Genomic DNA, 27,010 nt, shown 5'->3' with positions numbered 1-27,010 from the left:
AAAAACCAGTTCTCATTTCTAGTCTACTCACACACATTGATCTAGGAACCTCAAGAATCATTTCTAATGAGCAGAAGGTCTTGTAAATCGCTCAGAGTACCCAATAAAAATGAGACCTCTGAAGGGAGCTCAAAAGAAAGTGATAAAATGGCAGCAAGAAGCCTCACTGCTCATGGCGATTATGACTTGGAAAGGAGACAGATATAATCAGTCCTGGTTTGCTAGTTGCCGATTTTGCCTCTTAGTTTTCATTGCTTTTAGAGAAACTCACAAACCAAGCAAGCACTGGTGCAAAATGACCAAACTCTAGACTGATTTTCCAATTATTTTAAAGTCATTGTTAAGGAATTAAATGTTGTGGTCATATATTAAAATAGGAAGACACCTAGGACTAATGGTTTTGAAAGCCCAACAGAGAGAATTTTCATTTTTGGGCAAGTTTTCATTTGACTAAGGTGGCAAACAGCAGTAAATTATTTTAAAAAGTCTGAGAGCTGCTCTCATGTATAGATGTTTATAAAATTTGCAAACTTTTCATATGCACTATCAACTCTCACTTGGAGTTTCAGTGGCCAGACCACCTATAGAAAAGCCAAAATCACAAAAACATAGCATTATACTGTCAGGACAACTAAAGAGAGAGATGAACTGATGCATTCATCCTGGTCAACCATGAATCCACCAGGGGTTTGGCAAACGGACTCCAAAAAACAATGACCATCTCATTCTGTCTATAGTTTTGAGGACAGCACTTATGTCAGTAAATGAGCCGAAAATGTCACATTGCTCTATTCCCCGATAAAGCTGTTGCTGATGAGATTATTTACATGTGACTGTACCTCTCAGAACAAACAGCTGTCAGTGTTTCCCATTTAAAATACTCAAATCAGCATGGCTGCCCACTTTGTTTTTGTTAATCAAGACCAGACAGCTAAATAACAGTCTTACAACCAAACAAGTCAAAGTGCCATTTTCTTTTTATGCTGTGTGGTGGGGCCAAACTGTTTCCCACAGCTGAATTGTGTGTATCAAAGGTACACTACATATAGTGTTGTGCATCATGTCCTGTGTTGACCGCCTGGACATACACTTTGTTATGACTGTATGTTGGGTAACTAGTCTGTGGTGTTGAGTGGGAAGCCAAAAATATCCAGGATACCAAAATTAAACATAGACGTCACTTAGCCAGAGAACTTTGCACTCCTAAATTTATACAATATGCATACAGCAATTTTAAGGGGGAAATATATTTCATATATATTTCAAATGCATATTAAACGTAGCAAAGTTTAAAGAAATAATTTTCGTTTAAACCCTGAAATTACAAAATATGCTTCAAAGTGTATTTCAAGAGGATAGAAAATCCTAAATGTATTTTTTAAAATATATTTTGGATAACACAAATACATTTAGATCGAAAATATGAACATGAGACTGAATATTTGAAGAATGGTCAAAAACTTAATGAGAAAAGATAAGTATCTAAAAGGTACATAAAATATTATTTAAAATAATACTTTAAAAATGTTTAAAATATTAGCAATATATTTAAACATACCTGAATATGATATGGAGAGATATATATATATATATATATATATATATATATATATATATATATATATATATATATATATATATATATATATATATATATATATATATATACTGTAGCGTGAAATACTTTTCAGCGTGAAACATCTTCCCATATGGATATATATGTATACATATATATATCCATATGGGTAGATGTTTCATGCTGAAAATTGTCAGCGTGATTAATTAATTATATTTCTGTAATAATATTTGTTTTTATAGTATATTTCTAAATATAAATGTTACAAAAGTACTTTTGTATATTTTTAAATATATTTCAAATATATCTGAAAAAAGTATATTTTTCAATATAGATGTGATGTTTTTAAAATTGGTTCCATCTTTCAAATTGAAAATTGTCAGTGCATTCATTTAGTAATAATATTTGTGTTAAAGCACATAAGTATCACTGAAATGGGTCAGATTTTTACAGATTCAATGATTTAGGCTTCTTACTGGCATTTTTATGTCAGATGTGCATATGCTAAACAAATTAGCACAAAGCCATATGGACTACAGTAGATAGAGATTTAACATTATTGGAACAGGAAGCTGAAGTTAAAGCAGTGCAAAGAAACTAGGATTGTTGCAACTTTCAGCCAAAAGGAGTTTGTTAAGCTGGTATACAGGAGAGACCAGAGTGTCTGTCTCTATTCCAGTCTGGCATAAATAGTGCCAGAGTATTGGTACACACCAGTCAAACTCCACTCCATTTCATCTAGTCCCTATCTTTCTCTATCTGTCTCTCTCTGTCTTTCATTTATTCTGGAACAAAAACTGTCTAGAGAAAATAATGCTGTCATTTTCAACCTACTCTCTCCAGTGCAGATAAATATAGCTCTGGCCGCAGGGGTGCCAAACCCATTAAGACACAGCTTTTGGTAGGAAGTAAGAAAATATCTTCTTTTTTCTTTTAAAGAACCATCATAAAGTCTGTGGCAAAGGGCCAAGGAGTGGTAAATCCAGATGTGTCAGCCTACGCATGCAATTATGACTTGTGTTGTTTTCTGCCACGCTTTCCCCTCCCTCCTTCCACCCTGCTACGTCGTCTGCCCCTTCTCATGATTCAGGAGGGATCAAACGTCTAGCTATGTGCTGTCAAGGTCATCTGAGTTTATGATGTCAAGATTATGTCTCACAGGATTCCGCTAACCTTGCTGTGAGTTAATTGCCACCAGGCTTTTCTGAAAACTGAATTGTAAGTTTAGACATCCATAAACGGGCAGTGTAGCTTATAATATGGAAACACACACACACACAAACATGAGATATATATACATATTGGTTACTTAAATATTTTATTTAAGTTTTGCTGATTTGTAAAAGATTACTTGAGTGTGTTTTACAAGAATAGATTTTGTCAGTTTATCTACTTCAAAATTTTACATTTAAATTTAATGTATTACTTGCAGTTTCTTAATTGTTTGAGAAATTTTAGCAATTTCTGAGTGAAAATTGTTTCAACACCAATTTTTTTTTTTTTTTTTAAGAGTACTAGACCTTAAACAGTGTTTCTTCTTCTTCTTCTTCTTTGGTCATGCTCTTATCTTGCCAGAGCATGGCACCCCTGCATGAAAATAATTAATATTGCATTTTTAGTCACAGTCTGGGGAGAGAATTTCATCTTATCACAATACTCATCTAATGTGTCAGAGATCATTATATAACTTTTTTTTTTTTTTTTTTTTTTTTTTGCTGATTAAATGGATGGAATTCCATGGTAAACACAAAAGGAAAACCACAGAAGGAAAAGTAATTGCCCGCTAAATTGCAGACAATATAAATGGAGGGTACCTCTGTCTGGATTCCTTTGAATGAGATGATAATTTGCTCAAACCGGAAGTGGATGCGTCAAGATTTTCATCACTCCTAATTACAGGCTGGTTAAACAAAAATGTATCTTAATTTTATGCGAGTTGTTAATCTTTCTGACACTGCCACCTCTACACCCCAAATATACAGTATCTAGGCCTATACTGTATGTACAGAAGCAAATGAAGTAAGATGATATAAGAGTCTGTTTCTTTTGATTAAAAATAGAACAAATTAGCCACATTTATAATAAGAATCTTAATTTTTAAGAAACTACTTCATGTTTACCTGTCATTGTACAGACCACCGACAAAATCTTCTTTGACATTTAGGGGCCTGTGAACCCCATGGACGGAAACCTTGGTGTTAGAGCATTATTACTTTTTTTGTAGAGTAAATTAGGAGTCCAAAGCATTGGTGGCCCTCCCTCACAGCAATTAAAAAAACATTTAACACTTCCTCAAAGATTATTACCTATTATATTGTCATTCTGCCCATTAACAAATACGGAGAATTGCAATTTTTAAGGGGCACAGTGGAAGGCAGCATGTATGGGCCACATCAGGATGATGCATCACTGTGTCATTAAGGCTATTGCCTCTTATTATTCCCAAACTGCAGATCAAAGGCCAGGCACATGGTCAAGAGTCCCTGATTGAAGACTGATTGAAGATATTGCATCCATAAGGAAAACCTGCATAGTACGCTTGCTAAAAGAAGGACAATGCTGTGGCAAGACTTTGAGTAAACATCGTCCAATTACTTTTAACCATTTTTAATAGGATGCTGTGGCTTTTTACAAACTATAAGCAGGCCGTCTTGCTCCAAAATAGAAGCTTGTGGAAATCCGTGGGATCGGCCCGCAGACAGTTCACTGGAGTCTGTCCTTTAATCTAATGGAGAATACCACCTACTCACCCCTGCTCAGTGACGTACATTTATTCATGACATAATTCATGGTACCGACTCATGCTGCACAAACACGACTTAATGTTTATTAGCGTACTTTGGCTAAAAATATTTTTGCAGGACTGTGGAATAAGTGGGAGGCATGAGTCCTTTATGAGTGTTTCACCACAAAGAGCGAGAGTGTTTAACGAAACACAACTGAGAACAAAAATCAACATTTTTTTGAACTGTCATCTGAATATATTATTTTCTTACTTTCCACAGCTAATTGGGATCAGATGGAGCTCTAAAAATATTTTCAATTATTAAACCATTTTGGGTTTGGTTTTATACCGTCAACGGCACTGAGAATTTTTTACACAGGGTCTGATAGTTACAGTACTGTACATATATGTCTCCATACACACAAAGCTGTCCTGGAATGACTATATCAAAAAGACAGTTTTAAAACAATTGTATTTGTTTAATTAAACATAAAAGGACTGAACTTGTATTTTCCAAAATGATACTTTTTTACTTTCTTTGTTTTTTAGGGTTCATGGTTTTGTTTATAACATATGGCACAGCTGTCATCCAGATGGGCCATACGCAGTCTGTATAGAAGAGGAGGGACAGCACTGTAACAGAGAAAAACCTTTAGCAGGCCGGGTATACAGTACTTGCAGCACCTTCACAAATCAGAATACATTTTCTCTTGTACAAATTTCTGAACACATTAAAGCAAAAAACATTAGGTCATGATTTAAAATAAGATGTTATTGAGAAGTCTCAGTTCAATGAGCTCACTGTTATGAGTGCACTTGTGCTGTATTAAATCATCCAGAAAAAGATATTTAAGTTTTCTATTATGACAGAGATGCTCAGGCATCTCAGACACACCCTGACAGTCATGGCAAATTAAACTGTAGGTTTTCAGAAAAAAAGACTACCTTCAAAATTGCAGCTTTTAAACATGTCAGTGGCGGAGTGCATGCACTTTGGAACAGTATGACATAACCGGAAGGTCATGACCCAACAATGGGCTGCATGTCTGTTCTAATAGGGAAGCAAGGGGGAAAAAATGCTAAGTGCAAATAATATAGTGTAACTAAACACATAACTGTAAATACGGAGGTGAGACAAATCACTTCCCTTACCTTTGAAGCTGATGTTAAAAGCTGCACATCAAACTCTATTACTATATATTTTGTCACAAATTCATCTGTAACTTAAAACCAAAAGATAAAAATAAGTTTCACCATCGCTTCTGGCCAAAATGTGAATCCATAATCCATAATAATGCTTCTTCCAGTGAAAATTTCATCCACTGTTGTCCTCTTACATCAAAATCCACCAACATATTTGCTTAGAAATAATTTGGACTGTTTTTGCTTGTAAATGGTGCGTGATCTGTGCATATTTCACTACTTGTTCAGACAAGCTGACTTTTCAACTGGAGAAAGCAATATTATGAATAGAGGTATTTTAGCCAAAGCAATGATTTGAAATAAATAAAAAAAAGGCTTCTTACCTTACAAGATATTAATTTATGGAATGGAGATGTGTGGATTACTATTACTACTAGTTTTTATCAGCTGTTTAAACTCTCATTCTAACGGCACCCATTCACTGCAGAAAATCCATTATTGAGCAAGTTATGTAATGCTAAATTTCTCCAAATCTGTTCCGATGAAGAAACAAACTCATCTAAATCTTGGATGGCCTGTGTGATGGCTCGTAAAAGAGGAGGAGGCAAATGCAGGCAATCAGAAGAAGTTTATTGATAATAGAGTCCAGTATGTAGGCAATGGTGAGAGAGAAGGTCTACGGTGGCGTGAGAAGTGCTGATGGTGAAGTCGGTGGTGAATGTGAAGGCGGTCGATGGATGAAACCAGGAACAGACCGGAACACTCACACGAAGACGACAACACGAACACAATCCATAGAACACGAACACGGGAGACGGTAATCCAACTGGGAAGCTGAGACATGAATGAGGATCTGACAACAGACAGAGAGATGAGTGAGTTTATGTAGCTGAGTGGAGATGAGGATCAGCTGGAGCGAGACAATCAACACACAGGTGACAACAATCAACCAAACGAGCACATGGAGACTACGTGAGTACAAAAACAAACACAAAACATGACACAGGAGGAACCAATGGATTTCCTACCGTGACAGTACCCCTCCCCTAGGACGCCACCTGACGTTCCCCAGCCTGCTTTACCTGTAGATTGTAATCATCAATAAGGCGGTGATCCAGTATGTCCCGAGCAGGAACCCACCCTTCTCTCCTCCGGACCGTAACCTTCCCAATCCACCAAGTACTGAAATCCGCGTCCCCTCCGTCTAGAGTCCAGAATACGATTAACCAAATATGTGGTTTCCCCCATTAACGATACGAGGCGGGGGGGAACCGGGGCAGGCGGGTTAAGACGGGAAAAAATCACCGGTTTAATTTTGGACACATGGAACACGGGATGAACCCTCCTGTACGCCGGAGGAAGGCTAAGACGCACTGTTACCGGATTAATGATTTTGGTAACAGAAAAACGGCCAATAAATTTTGGGAGCAAGCTTATTCGAAACGGAACGCATCTGAATATTCTGGGTTGAAAGCCACACTCTTTGACCGACGACGTAACGGGGAGGCTTCGACCGGTGGCGATCGGCCTTAGCCTTGGTGCGCGACCTAGCCTGGAGCAGAGCTCTGCGAGCTCTGGTCCAGGTGCGGTGACACCTCTGGACTAGTGCGTGTGCGGAGGGGACCAAAACCTCGGATTCCGTACTGACAAAATTAGGTGGTTGGTACCCTAAACTACACTTAAATGGAGACATGCCCGTAGATGACACTGGCAAAGAATTGTGTGCGTACTCCACAATTGAGAGTTGCTGACACCAGGACGAAGGATTATTGGAAGCCAAACATCGCAAAACCCTTTCGACATCCTGATTGGCTCGCTCGGTTTGACCATTGCTCTGGGGATGGAACCCGGAAGAACAGACTAACAGTCGCTCCTAACAATTTACAAAATTCTCGCCAAAATTTGGACACAAATTGGGGACCCCTGTCAGAAACCACGTCTGTCGGAAGGCCATGTATACGGAAGACGTGGTCAATGACAGCTACCGCTGTTTCCTTGGCTGATGGTAATTTGGGCAAGGGAATAAAATGAGTCGCCTTCGAGAACCGGTCCACTACGGTTAAAATCACCGTATTGCCCTTAGAGGGCGGGAGGGCGGTAATGAAATCTAGCGAAATGTGGGACCAGGGTCTCGAAGGGACAGACAGCGGTAAGAGTAACCCATCTGGAGGTCGATTGGAAGTCTTACCAATAGCGCAAACTGAACAAGCCAAGACGAAGTCGTGGACGTCACGAGCCATACCAGGCCACCAAAATCGTTGCTTGACTAGAAACCTAGTTCTACTAACCCCTGGGTGACAAGCAACACTGGAACAATGACCCCACTGGAGAACGTCTGACCGTAACCCCTCCGGCACAAACAATCGGTTCGGTGGGCAACGAGCCGGGGGCGTTACCCCTTCTAAGGCAGTCAACACCTTCGATTCGACCTCCCATCTGAGCGCGGAGATAATGATGGTCCCCGGTTTAAAATGGGCTCGGGGAGTAGCAGTACGATCGGAACGCTCAAAAAGACGGGATAAAGCATCGGGTTTGATGTTTTTGGAACCCGGCCAGTAAGAAAGTGTAAAATCGAAACGACCAAAAAACAATGCCCACCGAGCCTGCCTGGAGTTAAGTCTTTTGGCGGTTCTAATGTATTCGAGATTCTTATGGTCCGTCCATACAATGAAAGGTACACCCGACCCTTCAAGCCAGTGACGCCATTCTTCCAGTGCACGTTTGACTGCCAACAACTCTCGATTGCCAATGTCATAATTAACTTCTGCAGGAGATAAACGGTGAGAATAATACGCGCAAGGATGCACCTTTCCGTCTGAGGATGCGCGTTGGGACAACACTGCTCCTACCCCCACCTCTGACGCATCGACCTCCACTATGAATTGACGTGAGCGATCAGGGGTGACGAGAATGGGAGCTGAAACAAAGCAGCTTTTCAGTTTGGCAAACGCAGCCTCGGCTGCGTTTGACCACCTGAACGTCAAACTAGGGGAGGTCAAGGCGGTCAGAGGAGTGGCTAGTTGGCTGAAATTGCGAATGAAACGCCGGTAGAAATTGGCGAACCCCAGAAATCTCTGCAGGGCCTTGCGAGACTCTGGGGATGGCCAATTTACCACAGCCTTAACCTTCTCAGGATCCATGCGAACACCCTCAGTCGAAATGATGTGTCCTAGAAAAGAAACAGACTGTGCATGAAAAAAACGCATTTCTCCGCCTTGACAAAACAATCCATTCTCTAGCAACCGCAGAAGCACTCGTCGTACGTGTTGCACGTGTTCCTGGAGAGACGAAGAAAGAAAAAAACAATATGTCATCCAGGTAAACATATATGAACAGATCGACCATGTCTCGCAAACACGTCATTAACGAGTGCTTGGAAGACTGCCGGCGAGTTCGTTAGCCCGAAAGGCATCACGCAGTACTCAAAATGGCCTCTAGGGGTGTTAAAGGCAGTCTTCCACTCATCCCCCTCCCTGATGCGGACCAAATGATAAGCATTACGTAAGTCCAATTTAGTGAAAACTGATGCTCCCTGCAACCTCTCAAAAGCTGAAGACATAAGCGGCAAAGGATAGGTATTCTTTACCGTTATGTTGTTCAGCCCTCGGTAGTCAATGCAAGGTCGCAAGGATCCGTCCTTCTTTCCCCACAAAAAAAGAACCCCGCCCCCGCTGGAGAAGAAGAAGGGCGGATGAACCCCATTGCTAGAGAACTGGATATATATTTCTCCATGGCCGCCGTCTCTTGAATAGACAAAGAATATAACTTGCCCTTAGGCGGAGAAGTTCCTGGCAATACCTCTATCGCACAGTCATAGGGACGATGAGGAGAAGAGAATCAGCACGAGACTTACTGAACACCTCCTTCAGGTCGTGGTACTCCGCGGGCACGTTAGCCAAATCCACTGCTTCCCCCTGAAACACAGACTCAGAAACATTAACACCAGCAGACAAAAGACAAAGACCAATGACACTCCTCGCTCCAGCTAGCCACAGATCCGAGGCGCCAATCGATCCTGGGGTTGTGTTTCTGGAACCAGGTGTGACCGAGAACAATGGGAGATTGAGGTGAGTCCGTGATGTAAAATGAAATCTCCTCCGTATGGTTGCCAGATGTGATGAGAGAAACAGGTAAAGTGGTCTGTGTGATGACTGGCAGTCTGTGTCCGTTGAGTGCAAAAGGGGCAATGGGGTGTTTGAGGGAGGTGAGAGGAATGTTGAGTCTAGTAGCAAACTTAAAGTCCATGAAACTACCCTCGGCCCCAGAATCCAACAAAGCGTGATGATCGAGTGCGTGGGTGGACCACCGTAGACTCACCGGAAGGAGTGTCGATGTAGATGAGGTCTTCCTGGCAGAGATCCCACCCGATAGTAGCCTCCGTCTTACTATCGGGCTTGGTCTTTTACCGGACAGCGCTGGATGTGATGTTCTTGGCTGCCGCAGTATAAACACAGTCCCAGGGATCTCCGCCTGATCCTCTCCTCCCGGGAGAGCCGAGCTCGCCCACCTGCATGGGTTCAAGATCTCCCGGTGGGCTGACCGCAACCTCTGAGCGCTGACGCTGAGCCTCCGGTCTGGTCGCGAGAACTGTTCTCCCCCTCCGTCTGGCGGCTTGGTCGAGTCGGTTGTCTACTCTGATGGTGAGGTCGATCAGGCCATTGAGAGAAGTGGGGAGCTCGACGGCGCGGATCTCCTGTTGGATGCGGTCAGCCAACCCATGCAGGAAGTGATCCCACTGCGCCTCTTCGTTCCACTTACACTCCGCCGCCAGGGTGCGGAACTCAATGGAATAGTCGGATACGGACCTGTCTTCCTGACGTAGGTCCGTGAGAAGTCTAGCCGCCTCCCTCCCGGCGACGGAGCGGTCGAAGACCCGTCTCATCTCCACCGAAAGGGCGTGGAACGAGGCACAGCAGCTGTCTTGGTTCTCCCACACCGCCGTCCCCCAGAGGGCAGCCCTCCCCGTCAATAGTGACAAGACGAATGCCACCTTCTTTTCCTCGGTGTTAAACGTGCGGGGCTGCAGGGCGAAGTGCAGAGAACAATGAGACAGAAATGATCGACAAAACTTTGGCTCACCCGCATATTTCTCAGGGATGGGGAGGCGTGGTTCGGACTGGGAAATCCCCCCCGGAGACGATCGGCGGTGTGGGTGGCGGGGAGGCGCAGCGGGTGGCGGTTGTTGTTGTTGTTGAGCCTGGAGAGCGAGCTCGGACACCTTCGTCACCATTGCTTGGAAAGCTCGACCCATCTCATCTATCGCCTTGTCTTGGCGATCCATACGACCAACGGCTCTCTGCAGGAAACTCCTCCAGATGAGATGGGGAGCGATCGCCTGCTGCTTCCATGATGGTCAGATCCTACTGTGATGGCTCGTAAAAGAGGAGGAGGCAAATGCAGGCAATCAGAAGAAGTTTATTGATAATAGAGTCCAGTATGTAGGCAATGGTGAGAGAAGGTCTACGGTGGCGTGAGAAGTGCTGATGGTGAAGTCGGTGGTGAATGTGAAGGCGGTCGATGGATGAAACCAGGAACAGACCGGAACACTCACACGAAGACGACAACACGAACACAATCCAGAACACTAGTGGTGGAAATTATGATTCTTTCAAGAGATTCGTTCATTTTCAGTTCGTTCACCAAAATGAATCGTTCAGATTCGTTCACTGATTTGTTCAGTGACCATTTCTTCATATTACACAAAATACGCCAGCAGGTGGCGAAAATGAGTGTCTTATGTGTTGTCTTAAGGCAACGAATGTATTCACTTGTTACAAAAACTGATTTGGCTTTATTAAAATGTGTGCATAATCGCATTCAATAAATAAAAAAAAAGTCTAAATAAGTTGTTCAGATGAACAAAGCACAAGGTTTTCTTGCATAATTAACATTTTAATTGTTTGGTCAGACAGTTCATATATTATATATTCACATTCATAAATCGGGGATTAAACGTGGAGTTATGTTCTGTATGCTAAATATGAAAACCTATAACTGCGCTTTGCTTTTTGCGAGATTGACAGATGGCTGACCCGGTTTACTCTCATTCATTTCATTCAGGAATGAGATGTATCAATTCATTAAACTCGTTCACGAACGACATGTACCAGTTCAGTCATTTCATTCATGAACGAGATGTACCAAATCATTCAACTCGTTCACGAACGATAAGATCTCTCGATTTGGTTCAGACTCATATGAAACTCGTTCAGTGAAGGGCGTATTCGTTCACTACATTCAACAAATCACATGCTTAGTCACATCTCATACTCGAAGGCTATTGGCTCGAGGTTGAGTAACTCTTTGACAGGATGAAACAGTTCACAGAGCTACGGTTCACCGAGCTGCGCATGCGCTGCTAATAGCGCCGCGCTGCTGTGAAGGGAGGAATTTCAGTGAACGAGAAATATGAGTCAATGGTTTACATGAACGAGAACGATTCGTTCACCTAAAAGATTCGTTCAAAAAGAACGATTCGTTCAAGAACGACACATCACTACAGAACACGAACACGGGAGACGGTAATCCAACTGGGAAGCTGAGACATGAATGAGGATCTGACAACAGACAGAGAGATGAGTGAGTTTATGTAGCTGAGTGGAGATGAGGATCAGCTGGAGCGAGACAATCAACACACAGGTGACAACAATCAACCAAACGAGCACATGGAGACTACGTGAGTACAAAAACAAACACAAAACATGACACGGAGGAACCAATGGATTTCCTACCGTGACAGCCTGAGGGTGGGTACATTTTCAGCCAATTTTCATTTTTGAATTAACTATTCCTTTAATAACAATCAATCAATCAATAAATGATTATTAACTCAAATTGTCTCACTTAATAACTGCAAAGGGAACAAATTTCAAATCAGACCCAACAAGAATACTGTGACTTCTTCAAATCTATACAGAATGTGTATACAAGCAAAATCGGGTCAATGGACAAGATCTCTAAAGGTGAAATTTTTTTCTGTCAATCTTAATATTATTTTAAGGGCATCTTTCCCAACAGCTGCTGGTGCAGACAGAATCAACTATGTTAGTAATAAACATTTGTATATTATTTTGTTGGTGATATGCAGACTATTGCTTGCCAGCTCATTGTGAAATGTGATTCATTCCAGCCAGCCACAGAGAGGTTTGTCTGAAAATGAAAGAATGCACCCCACAGCCAGGTGCTGATGCAAAACATGCTGGACAAGCCCCTGACACCTTCTCCTTCAGTAGTCAACTTGTTACAAGTGCACAGACAGACGCAGTGGCATGTATTAACTTACATCAGCCTGCTGAATTCCCAAAGTCTGCAAGTACAGCCTGTTTTTAAGCGGTTTAACAAGGTCTGCAAATGAGAAGAAACATTTCTGAGGGCAAACTCTTCTATACTGGCGGTAAAGCTTCTACTCTCCCTGCTTAAATAGTGGACTATAAAAAGAGGTGTGCGTCTATTGGGAGACAATGCAAATTTAAACCTGAATTTGATTCTTGTGCTGTTGTCATTACTTTTATGAGCTGGTTTGTCTTTTCCAGGGGGATACCAATGAGCAACAATAAAATAAAAAGTGTTGAGCCAATTTTTGAACTTGCATCCGGGTTATATAACTAGCGCAAGCTAGTAACCCAGTTCCTGACCACAGACTACGCACTATTATACGCACTAGATTTTCCTGAGTCTGCTGTGCTACGCCGGTGATTTTAAATCCTTCAAAGCCACTTTATATTAAGTGTCTTTAATTTAATAACATTTAAATTAATCATAAGATACAGTGCACTTATTGTGTATACATGTATTGACATTGTACTTATATTTAAAAAAATCCTGAACAATTTGCTGCAAAGTAACTCACCCTCAGGCCATCCAAGATCCACTTCCACTTGCTCACCAGAGGATCCTCTGCAGCGAATGGGTACCGTCATAATGAGCATCCAAACAGCTGATAAAAGCATCACAATAATTTACAAGTAGCCCACATTACTCCAGTCCATCGATTAATGTCTTGTGAAAAGCTGCTTGTTTGTAAGAAACATATTCGAGATAAAGGCATTCTAACTTCAAACCATGATTTCATGGCCAAAATATGAGTCCATAATCCAAAACTCTTCCTCCAGTAAAAAAAGTTGTCCTCTCACATCAAAATCCACACACACACATACACATATACACACACACACACACACACACAAAAAAGTGATACAACACTGGGTGATGTTTAGATGGTATCTGTTAAAACAGTTTTCCTTCTAAATAACTCCTTCTAAATTCCAGAGGCTATACCTCAATGTATTGAGCAATGGAAGTTGTTCATCATCCAGAATCATTTAATTATACACTTTGTGCATTTTGTATTAAGTGGCTACAACACACTGACTTAAAAATGTGTTACATTTTATTGTATTAGTTAGTAAATACTTGAAATTACAGTAATCACAATTATTTGTCACCACTGCAACACAAAAGGGATGTGCAAAAAAGTTTACATACTGTATTTAATCACTTAATGCATTATAAGCTACTAATAAAATTACTCACTATACTCTTGATGTGCTAAAATGTCAAACATTTTGAAAATGAATACATCACATGACCCTCGACATGTCCCTGTCCCTCATCATTGCAAACAAATAAACTAAATTTAGCATGAAGCTCTTAGACATTACTCCACCACAGCTATGTCTAAGGCTGTCTGACCAGAGACTTGGAACACATTATTTCTTTCTGCACTTATGGACATTACATGCCTACAGGTTTTGAAAACTCACTTAAAGATTTTATATATTATTTGTCTGGGTAATAGCATAAGCTGGTCCTCTTCATATCATTAATCACGCTGAAGATGTCAAATACCAGTAACATAAAATATATACAGTAGGTGTGGTGCTTAAATTACATGTTAGCTTCAACCACAAACACCTGCTAGTGCATTATTCTAATATATTACACCGCAAAATGATGGATATCTCATTTTACGTATCTTGATTAAATAAAAATGAATTTGAAATATAACAAGTGTTAATGCTGGACTACTTTTTGTTGTTTCCTAAGGCAAACGCTCTTTTCCCTTTTAAAGTTCAGATACTGTATCTCAATCGTTTCATCTCACAGTTTTTACATTACATCATACCCCATTTCATAGGCTGTTTAAAGCTGAAATGTTCTTGTCATGTTGACCTTGCATCAGATTCCCATAACTAACTCACAGTGTTAACTTTACAGAGCGACTTCTACCTACAGTTCAATGTTTATCTAATGCCAGTAGCAGTTCCATAGCAGTCAGCACCTTCTTTCTTCAGATGTCCAAGCTCCATTTTTATCACTGCAGTGAAATTTATGCAGTATGTCTTAATCTAAGACATAGCTACAGAAGCCAAAGGCATTTTACTTTACCAAAAGCATGTACACTGGACACCCACGGTTTACACACCAAGAAAATGACTTTGAGAATTCATTTACTGGTTTACTAGGCTGTTCCACTAATTACAAAGGGTGAAATACAGCCTGCCAGAAGTTGACCCTAAATGCAAAGGGGAATTGTTTTTGTCTACGCCACTGAATTGCATCATTGAATACAACTGTGCAAGTAAAGGAATAACATTTAGCTATGAGAAGCTTTTACACTGACTACCAACTCAGGTGGAAAAAAAAGTCTGATGCTGGAAGTAGATGATGCACAAATGTGTTCTGTACTGCTTCTGCTTTCATACATTTAGTAAACCAAACTCAAAGACTTGTTGGACTCATTTGTGAGAGTGCCACCTATGGGGCTTTGAGTGAAAAGTGTACACTATAAGAGTAATATTTTGTGATACCTTGTCTTTACAAACAGTTTTCTTAGTTTGTTACCGTTGTCTCCACAAACAGTTTTCTCTTTGACATAATATAGTCCATCAACAATAACACCCGACGTCTACACGTGCACAAACGTAGGGACGCAATGACGTCAATTAAAAGCACCGCAACCTTCAGCGCGAATATATACCTTTTCTCTTTACAGTTAGATATATAATTTTATAATTTGTAGACATGCAGAGAGCCGCGAAGTGTGCTTTGAGACTGGACCTTAGTCGTGCTTTCTGTCTGTCAAGGTCAGGAACTGTCGTGCAGTAAAGAGAGGTAAACGTGAACGTGTGCATGTTAGTAACACACTGAAGTCAAGTAAACAATTCCTTGAACTTGAATAAACAATTCCTTGAACTCCCTTGAATCTGTTTAAATGATGGCTTTAAGTGAATGCCTTAACCTGAGTATAAGACGAATGGTGAAAAAATTTCAAACTTTTTTCAAAGGTTACAATGTTTTGATTTCTGTGACATAATTTATTATTATTTTTATTTATTTTATTTTTTTTGAACATTTGTAGGTCCTCTCAATGTTTGTAATGCATATAAATTGATAATTGCAAGCCTGTTAAAATTGTGTACATTTCTAGTTTAAAACCAGTATAAAACCCTGTTACCAAAGAACCTGAATAATGCAGTAAACATTAAATTGAATATCTATTTGTTTTACCTCCATAATGTAGAATAAGCTCCTTTCTTATAATATCCAAAAATGCTGACCTTATACAGAAATTGCCATTTTTTCATTTCTGCTGTTTCATCGATTCAGTAATGATTACTATTATTTTAAAATGTGGAAAAAGTAATAATAAGCAATGAGAAGATGTGTTTAACCTTTTGTATGTTTTAAGGCAAAGTGAATCTGTTCTTTTCATATTTTGTTGGCATGTGTACAGTAAATAGCTCAGTGTTATGCAGAAGAGCCTTCCTCCACCACGTGACGAAGAGGAGAAAGCCATGCTGGACAGTATGTTGAGGGTTGACCATGCAGGAGAGTACGGAGCCAATCGCATCTACGCTGGGCAGATGGCAGTTCTCGGTAGAACTCTAATCCAGGTACTGAATGTCAGTCTAATGACTTTAAATGCACATATTCAGTTTAACTGATGTAAATGTACTTTTCATATCTGCAGTATATGTGGGACCAAGAGAAAATGCATTTGGAAAAATTTAACAAGATCCTGGGTGAGCATCGGGTTCGACAAGTCGGGGAAGTCGTGGGAAGTCATGGCCTAATGGTTAGAGAGTCGGACTCCCAATCGAAGGGTTGTGAGTTCGAGTCTCGGGCCAGCAGGAATTGTGGGTGGGGGGGGTGCATGTACAGTTCTCTCTCCACCTTCAATACCATGACTTAGGTGCCCTTGAGAAAGGCATTGAACCCTAAACTGCTCCCCGGGCACCGCAGCATAAAATGGCTGCCCACTGCTCCGGGTGTGTGTTCACAGTGTGTGTGTGTGTGTGTGTGTGTTCACTGCTCTGTGTGTGTTGTGTTTGTGTGGTTTGGATGGGTTGAACGAATTCTGAGTATGGGTCACCATACTTGGCTGAATGTCACGTCACTTCACTTCACTTCAAACTTTATTGTTACCATTATGGAATATCGCTGGATTTGCATTAGGTATGATCCTAACTAGGATTGCTTGTTTACTTGCTTTTGCACTACTAACTTTTAATAATTTGCTCCTGCCTCTGTGGTTTCAAGGGCCATGGCCTGCACTGTTGCAGTAGAGGAGAGCATCTCAGAGCACTACAACAGCCAAATCCGAACACTAATGGAGGCTGAACCAGAGAGATATACAGAGTTACTACAGGCAATGTGTGTGTTTATATCAGTGCTTATAGTACAGCATATATAATCACCACTTCATGTAAACACCTTTTTTAAAAAGGCATCTATTTTTTTGATCAAAATGCAAAAAGATGGATATCTAAAATGCACACTGAGACATAAACTAAATGTTTTTAATTCAATCAGGTTATAAAAGATTAAAGAATTTCGTGATGATGAAATAGAGCATCATGACACGGGATTAGAGCATGATGCGTAGTCGGTGAGTTTGATATGTTGTTTTGCTTGTTTTGTTTTTTTTTACTTTATTTTTCTCTGTAGGTACCAGGATATTTGCTTTTGAAAACAGCAATACAGGTTGGCTGTAAAGCTGCTATCTATATTTTGCAGCGTATTTAATGTCATTTTAACAATGCATGATATGTAATTATTTTGTTTCTGTCAATCTTGTATAGTAAGTAGTTGATTTAAGGAGAGCACATTTTAAAAGAGCTTATGGTAAGTTTATGTGATGCTGAAAGAAAACTTTTGACAGCTACAACATTTGAAAAAAATTTTAATTGTCTCACAAAGCTGTTTATTTGCTCCAATTAAAAGTGTTCACAAAATCATTGTTTTGTTTTATTTTGAGCTGAGAGGACACCCTAGTGGTTTAAAATAAGCCATGACATCATTATCACAGACAAAAGTTCATATATTGATAATAAATTCCAGGTAAAGTGACTTGAAAATTGAAATGATTGCAATTAATGAAAAATTAAAGGAATATTATCATGCATGTTGTCTGTATGGCGCCACCTGGTGGTCATAATATGTAAGATGACTTAAGATGACAAATATGAAAATTCTGCCCTCATATCATTCTAAACCTATATGCATTTCTTTATTGTGTGAAACATATAAGAAGATATTTTTAAAAATAGTTTCGTTCCCATTGACTTCCACTGTATGGACAAAAAATACAATGGAAGCCAATGGAACCAAAACTGCTTATCAGCAAATATCTTCTTTTGTCTCCTTTACTAAAAGGCACAAAAAATCACTTTAAAGCAAGAGGTGTACTGTATAGTTCTATGAAAATCTGTCTTGCTATGAACGCCAGACCTCCACAGAACATTTTTCAGAATGGATAAGAAATAGGAGATTAGATGAGAATAGTAGATGACAGTGGAAGTACAACAGCGAGTACTTAAGTTTGCAGTTAATATATTTCCTGAAAATAAAATCCATGACCTTGTCATTGCTACCTCTACGTTCCACCACTTGAAGTATAGGAACATGAAGACAGACATGAATGTAAGATTTACAAGCAGAGATTCGGTGAACTGAGCAGTTTGTCTTCACATGAACCAGTTTTCTACCTCACAATGCATGATATTTTTCAGTGTTCAGATGACATCACCTTCCATCCATACAGCACCCCTAGACAAAATACTGCGAGCTCTAGTTCACATATATACACAGTGACGTGTGTTCATAAATCATAAATCATGTCTCCTGGTTTTGCTTCTGTTGCAAAACACTCATAAATTTCAAAAGGTTTGGGAAGAGGTTAAACAACAGTGCTCTGATTTTGTTTAGAATATGCATTGTGTAAATGACAGCTGCCAAACCTTTCTGAGATGCCACATTGCTGCATTAGATGTGTTTATTTCTCCAAAGCACAACTATAACATTAATGGCATAAATACATGCCATACATACATAATGCCTGAAATAAAACATTTATGATTAGATATCATATTTATTTATTTCATCTTTTTTATATACTTGGCAGTTTTTAATGATTTTATATTTACCTTTCATTTCATTATGGATAATAAAACATAAACAATATTTTTTTCCCATCACTGCTGTTTTTCCTTCTTTTTTAACATATATTAAGACATAAATGGTTATTATTTATTTATGCCCACCTATTCTCTGAACAGCAGCAGAATTTGCGTATCTTAAAGCCCACCTGAGTCAGGGGTTTATTTCTGTTTTAGATGAATAGTGCCAACAGGTTCATTGCATGATGTAAGATGTTTAAAAACAAGCAACAAATATTGAACTGCATATTTGGCTTCCAGATAGTGTGACAAAATTACCATAACATAAAAGCATGATTGATGAGTCAATCTGCAGGTGTTAATACCACTAAACCATAAAACGACAACTATATTATCTAACTGTTTAAGAGAACAGAGAGAAAATACCAAAATACTGAGTTAATGCACAGATGTGTTCACAAAAAACAAATTAAAATCAGTGGTGTAATGTAACAAAGTAAAAATACTTTGTTACAGTACTTAAGTATTTTTTGGGAATATCTGTACTTTACTTGAGTTTTTATATTTCAGCCAACTTTTACTTTTACTCCACTACATTTCCTAATTAAAATGTATACTTTTACTCCGATACATTTCCCTTATAAGTATATTCGTTACTTACTACAAAATAGTCAGAAGAACACAGACTGCAGGAAAGCAGGTTTGACGAATCAGTGGTCTGGTCTTTGCAAGTGAGACAAAAAACACCTTTGCTCGTGCAAACAACCACGGATGATTTCATTTTCCATTCAGGTCGAGGCTGGGGTGCGATAAACAGCATCATCTGTGATAATATGGTAAGTGTTGTTGTAATGATGTGCAATCTGATGTTTTCAAGTAGGCCATATCACCAAATCACACACAGAGTGCACGCACATTGATTTATTAGTCTATTAAAACTCAAAATTCCAGGCATTCTAAATTGTAGATGGCAAAAATTCTTCTGTATGCTTTTTATATTTATATAATTTAATGTAGGCCAGTTAGCTTAATCTATATCAGATAAAGAGTACTGTTTTTCTGCAGATGCATGAACACATTTAATAATAATTTTGTACTTAAGTTCAGTAAAGCAATAAGTGACTTACATTTTAGACATAGGCTAATATTGCTTGTTTTTGCTCAATTTTGCTAACAAAAATAGTTCCAAACAAAGATCACAGCACTGTTTTGCGTCTGTCAGCAATGGTGTTTTATTGAATGAATCAGTTTTTTGAACGAATCGGTTGAATAAATGATTCGGTGATTCACTCATTAGCACGGGTAAATACTTTTGCCTTGTCCAAATACCCACGCTTGCAGTCCTTGAACTTGATCACTTGACTACTTATATGACGTATTTCCTGTATTTGGCCAAGTGTTCAAGTGAGGATGAAGACTACAAGCATGTGTACAACTTTTCATTACCTGATGGGACACACTTTAATTCCTGGTGCTTCTAATTAAGTGATAAAAAGCAGTTGCAAATGATGTACAAAATAAATATAGGCTACTCACCAATAAAATGTGTAGCACTTTGTTTTACTACCAAATTATATGTAATATCTTATTATTAATATTTAACTTACATTGGAAAGGTTTCCGTGACCTCTCGCAATCTTGGCAAAAAGTCTCGTGATTTATTTCCACAATATGATGCATGATGGGATATACTAAGGAGCGATATTCGAGATAGTGTGGATTTAGTGTGCGTTAAGGGCACTGCGCTTTGGTGTTTTTAAGATCTGGACAGTCCTACACACTTACTTCCTGTCGCATGCACGCGCTCTCAAATGGCCAAGACCGCAAGTGTGGGTATTTGGACAAGGCAAAAGTTTCTGAATGAATCAGCGGTTTGAATGAATCGGTTGAATCTCAATGACTCACTCATTAACATTCACTTGCTGTCATCTACTGGCGGTTTTAATTTCACATTTCAACTATTTTTTTCATGTTTTAAATTATTTCAAATATAAGTATTCAATGTTTTATGTTAAAAAGAAAACATTAAGCCTATTTATGCATCTGTAACTGCAGGTTTAATTCATCCATGTCCCTGCTGAAATACAGTATACTGTAGGCTAAATGCTATTTCAGATGCAGATTCCAGAAATGTTTTCTTATGTTGGAATGAAAGACACTAAGTACCGGATGAAGTGCTTCTTATTCTTATCCAAAAATACAATATGGAAGAAATAGTTAATAGATTAATAGTGCTAACAGGTTCATTGCACGATGTAAGATGTTTTTAAAAAAGCAACACGTATTGAACTGCATATTTAGCAACCAGAATGTGTGACAAAATTACCATAACATAAAAGCATGAGTGATGAGTCAATCTGCAGGTGTTAATACCACTAAACCATAAAACCAACAACTATATTATCTAACTGTTTAAGACAACAGAGAAAAAATACCAAAATGCTGAGTTAATGCACAGATGTGTTCACAAAAAAACAACATAAAATAGGAAGGATGTTAAAATCAGTGGTGTAATGTAACAAAGTAAAAATACTTCGTTACAGTACTTAAGTATTTTTTGGGAATATCTGTGCTTTACTTGAGTTTTTATATTTCAGCCAACTTTTACTCCACTACATTTCCTAATTAAAATGTATACTTTTACTCCGATACATTTCCCTTATAAGTATATTCGTTACTTACTACAAAATAGTCAGAAGAACACAGACTACAGGAAAGCAGGTTTGACGAATCAGTGGTCTGGTCTTTGCAAGTGAGACAAAAAACACCTTTGCTCATGTGCAAACAGCCACGGATGATTTCATTTTCCACTCAAGTCGAGGCTGGGGTGCGATAAACAGCATCATCTGTGATAATATGGTAAATGTTGTTGTAATGATGTGCAATCTGACGTTAACAAGTAGGCCATATCATTAAATCACACACAGAGTGCACGCACATTGATTTATTAGTCTATTAAAACTCAAAATTCCAGGCATTCTAAATTGTAGACGGCAAAAATTCTTCTGTATGCTTTTTATATTTATATGATTTAATGTAGGCCTAGTTAACTTAATCTATATCACACAAAGAGTACTGTTTTTCTGCAGATGCATGAACACATTTAATAATAATTTTATACTTAAGTTCAGTAAAGCAATAATTGACTTACATTTTAGACATAATATTGCTTTTTTTTGCTCAATTTTACAAAGATCACAGCACTGTTTTGCGTCTCTCAGCAATGGTGTTTACTTATTGAATGAATCAGTTTTTTGAACGAATCAGTTGAATAAATGATTCAGTGATTCACTCATTAGCACGGGTAAATACTTTTGCCTTGTCCAAATAACCACGCTTGCAGTCCTTGAACTTGATCACTTGACTACTTATATGACGTATTTCCTGTATTTGGCCAAGTGTTCAAGTGAGGATGAAGATTACAAGCACGTGTACAACTTTTCATTACCTGATGGGACACACTTTAATTCCTGGTGCTTCTAATTAAGTGATAAAAAGCAGTTGCAAATGATGTACAAAATAAATATAGGCTAACATTACTCACCAATAAAACATGTAGCACTTTGTTTTACTTCCAAATTATATGTAATATCTAATTATTATTAATATTTAACTTACATTGGAAGGGTTTCCATGAGCTCTCACCATCTTGCCAAAAAGTCTCGCGATTTATTTCCACAATATGATGCATGATGGGATACACGAATAAATATCACATATTTTAAGAGTTTTACTCAAGTAATATTCTAAACGGTGACTTCAACTTCTACCAAAGTCATTTTCTGGTAAGATATCTGTACTTTTACTTGAGTATGACTTTCAGGTACTTTATACACCACTGGTTAAAATAGAAGTTAACAATATTATTCCACAGTTTACTTTTCTCCAAAAGGAATGTTTTTTTTTTTTTACTCCCAACACCTGTCTTCAAGATTTACCCATTTTTCATAGACCATAAATGTATTTTTATGTGCCTGAACTGAACTTTTTACTTTTTTTTATGCATGATCACTTCATCCAACATGGCAGATGGCTACATAATAGTAATTTTAATTCTGTGTTTGTTCTGATCTTCTTCTTCTTTACCCTAAAAGTGTATGAGAGTCAGAGACCATAAATCACATAGACCCCAAACTTGACAGGATGGTACCAAATGTGTACTGCTACTCAGGCACACAGACACACATCTGTCTGACATTAAGTGTTTATGCTATGTTTTACATCATAACTTTGGAACCTTCACATTTTTTTTCTGCTATTTTGAATTTTCAGGAACATCTACTCCTGAACTGTTGGTCTGATTTGCATGAAATTTGTACCACATCTTCTCGAGAACTTCACGATGAGAAATTATCAAAAGAATTTAGATGTTTAAGCATTGCAATATATATCATGTTTTTATTTTATAAGCTAATGGAAACCTAATGATCTTTATATATATATATATATATATATATATATATATATATATATATATATATATATATATATATATATATATATATATATAGTCCAAACTTAAGGAACCTTAATACAATTAGAGGACATTCTGAAGACGCTGCAACCATATGTTCAGGTTGAAAATTGGTATGCAAATGTTAACATATTCTTTAAATATCACTCAGATAAACTAACAAACATGTCCGCCAACAGTCAATCAAGTTTCAGCAGCTAATAGTGTCTAATAAGGGCCCATCGTTACAAAAATGGACACGTTTGTACCTAGTGTACCAAATTTTGTTAGCATTTGGTGCTATAAGTTTTTATAACTCTGCATTATATGCTACCATCAAAATGTTTATTTTCTATGAATTCTTGCATCAAGCCCTACAAAATATATATCATGTTTTTATTTTTATATGTAAAATTTATCCACCATTCTAATTATCTGAAAAACCTCCTTTTTCATAATTGAGAAATTTTAAGGCCTAGGCCATTTGTCACACACAATTGGGTATCCACAATCTTAAGATACTCCAGAGATCAAACACCACAGGTGGCAATCCAGCTGACAGTTGACATAGCTATTGACTTCCATTGCATTATTTCCATACTATGGAAGTCAGTAGCTACAGTCAACTTTTTGGTTACTAACATTCTTCATAAATCTACTTTTGTGTTCAATAGATGAAAGAAATACATACAGGTTTGGAACAAATTGAGAGTGAGTAAAAGGTGGAAGAATTTTTATTTTTGGTTGAACTGCAGTGTTCATATACTGTCCAAAATGTTTTCTTTTCTTTTTTCTTTGTTGGGTATAAAGATGCAGGAATGTGCCCCTTAAGTACAATCCACATTTACTTTTAAATTGTAACATATTTAGATATAAGTTTAGCATGTGCAGGATAATGATTAATCAGCCTGATGAATTATTTAAGGAAAAGAAATAGAACCATTTACTAATATAGTTGTCAAGCCACTAAATTTGTACCAAATGCGACTTTGGATATCATTCTTATTTAGATATAAAATACTCAATCAATTATTCTATTTAAAATCTTATTTGACAATTAAGTTTTGACAGGAAAGGCAGAATCCCTGTAAAAGAGATTCATCAGAAAGGTACATTTATTCTTTGACTTTTATAAAGGTATATGAATATATTAATCTTTAACTGCCCACATTTTAAGTGAAGATATGTCATAATGGCAACACTATGACTTCAAAGGGTATGGTTTGTACTCTTTTAGCTTATATATTTTAATGAAACATGAAGATATCTGAATTTTAGATCTTACTCATGGAAATACTGAATAATGATTACAGGAATTACAATAAATATTACGTTTAAAAAAAAATGTTTCCACAAATCCCTCATTAACAAATAAACACAAAAACCTTTGATATTCAGCATAATATAATGTCTTAGATGACTAATTTTCAGAGACACAAAATTAGTTCAATGAACCTAAAAAAAATGTCATTGAGTTTTTATGGCATCTGCAAACAGTGACTGTTGCACTCTTTTACAACTTTGAAAGCAACTCAATAACGTCAAGGCTATAATGTGATTGGTTATCGAGGCACACGTGATCAAAGTTGACATGTTATGTTTTCTCTAGTGGTAGAGCCATTAGAAGTAAAGAATAACAGGCTGAACTTTTGGTTGTGTAATTTTGTGAATTGCAACATGATGTGAATATATCATTTACAGGTGCAGATACTACTTTGTGTGTTACCATTTGCTTCAACAGAAAAATATAAAATCCACTATTGTGTTCAATAAGAAAGAGAGAAAGAGATGAAATACTAAAGGCCAGTCTGTGTCATGTAGTCTTTAATTCTATATAAAATGTTTTAAAAATATATTAAACAATAATTGACTCAAAGCTGTCATCACACATCATTTTTTTCTTAATTTGTCAGTGACACACAAGTAAATAGTTTTCACAGTTGACATCATAGGTCAAAGAACAATGCAACATGGTAAGTGTAATATGTTCAGCGATGTATTACTACACACCTGCGATGTTCTTCAGTCAAGAATTCGTTTTTTTCATCATACTCAGGAATTCAGACACAGCTATTGACTCTAATACACCTCAGCTGGGTGTAAAGTCATGATGAAATTGACTTTTGAGTCACATTCTTGCTGGGGAACCTCAAAATTCAAATCGTGGCACTTGTTTTCTATGGCTATTACATCATGGAAGCCTGCCAAGACCATCAGTTCTGTTGACTGCTTACAGAAGGTTAACATGTCACCTACCATAATGCCTGCTTTAGCACTCATCCTTTTAGTGGGCGTCTCACACTTTGCACCTGCAAGCTGCGATGTCAGTGCAGTTGACAAACAGCCATAACCACACAACCGTTCTCAGCTAAAATGATCAATCATCTTGGAGCTTAAACGGTGAGTGTGCAAGTCACCCGCACCTTTGCATATATATTTATCTCTCATAAAATGCACTTGAGCACTGCTGACAGTTGAAACTATCTAAGCTTTTCTAATGATCTCATTCCTTCCATGGTTCAGTTCGACCAATAAGCTCCAGATGAACTTGGATCTACATGCATTGAACAAGCCGAACAACTGCCTGGTGTGTAAATTGTGGATGTTTAAGTCACAAGAATTCAGCTTAGATGTTTAGATGATATGATCCTTTAAGATCACGCCCTTTACACATTACTGTGCTCTAAAAATCACATCTACAGTTCTTGGAGGTGCGACATTCTTTGATGCCTGTCAGCAGAGAAATGCACACGCCTGTCTTCAAGTGCAGTGATGACACACACACACAGACAAAGTGCTCAGACCACTCGAGCACTCAATGTCAGGAGCTGCCCTTGGCTGTACATTTTAAAAACAAATTACAAACAAAACCGAGTCCTAGTTCTCCGCTGGCCACTTGATTATCCAGTTATATGGGATTTGTTTTCTTTTTTTTTACAAAAATGAGACATTATACAGGCATCTGCACCTCTTTGTCTCACTTCTGGTCAGAGCAGCAGAGTTGCTTCAGGTTCAGGCCCACAGACAATGTCTGAATATCTACAACATCTTGCCAGCTTCTATTGAAAGAATCTATTGAAGCAGATATCAAAGACAAAAAGACAACCAATGCCATCTAAAAGCTTTTTTCAAAACATTGTATTGGAAAATAAGGTGAAGGATTTACACCTTTTTTGTCTATTTTTCTGAATTTTGAGTTTGTTGCAGTGAATTCTGGGAAGACGGGGCAGCATGCGTGCTTCTAAATGGGAAGCATAACCCTTTAGTTGGTCAGATGCAAAGACAGGTCTCCTATACCAAAGGTTAGATGTAAAAGCATTTCTCTTATGCCAAAGATGTAGCATGTTTCCATAACATCATTCATTTACATATACATTTCACCATGATTGATAAGCAAAGTTGATAATGAGAGCATCAGTCTATCAGCTGTTGCTTTTTGTTCAGTGAGCAGATATTATGTAAATCTGTGCACAATTCACTTCCGTTTCTTTAATTTGAGAAGATGTCAAATTTTCAGAAGGATTCTTTTCATAGGATTATTTCATAGAGTTTTCATTGGATCATTATTCAAGTGAGTGAAGAGTTTCTTCCTATTAGAGTGAGCAGGGAGACGTGTGCTCCAATGAGCTAGAGCCACATGCCATGTAGCTGCAGGATTATGCAGGTATTTAAATCAAAGTCGAGCCCAGTCTAGGGGAGGGCAGGAGGGCTTG

At 38.2% G+C, this 27,010-nt stretch overlaps 1 pseudogene; it reads left to right on the top strand.

The window, feature by feature from the left end:
* The first annotated feature begins 15,463 nt into the window (after nt 1–15,463).
* On the top strand, nt 15,464–17,656 carry LOC122145226 (annotated as a pseudogene).
* Nucleotides 17,657–27,010: the final 9,354 nt, after the last annotated feature.

The sequence above is a fragment of the Cyprinus carpio genome, chromosome A6 (assembly GCF_018340385.1).
Source record: "Cyprinus carpio isolate SPL01 chromosome A6, ASM1834038v1, whole genome shotgun sequence".
Lineage (NCBI taxonomy): Eukaryota > Metazoa > Chordata > Actinopteri > Cypriniformes > Cyprinidae > Cyprinus > Cyprinus carpio.
This window is presented reverse-complemented; position numbering and strand designations above follow the sequence as displayed.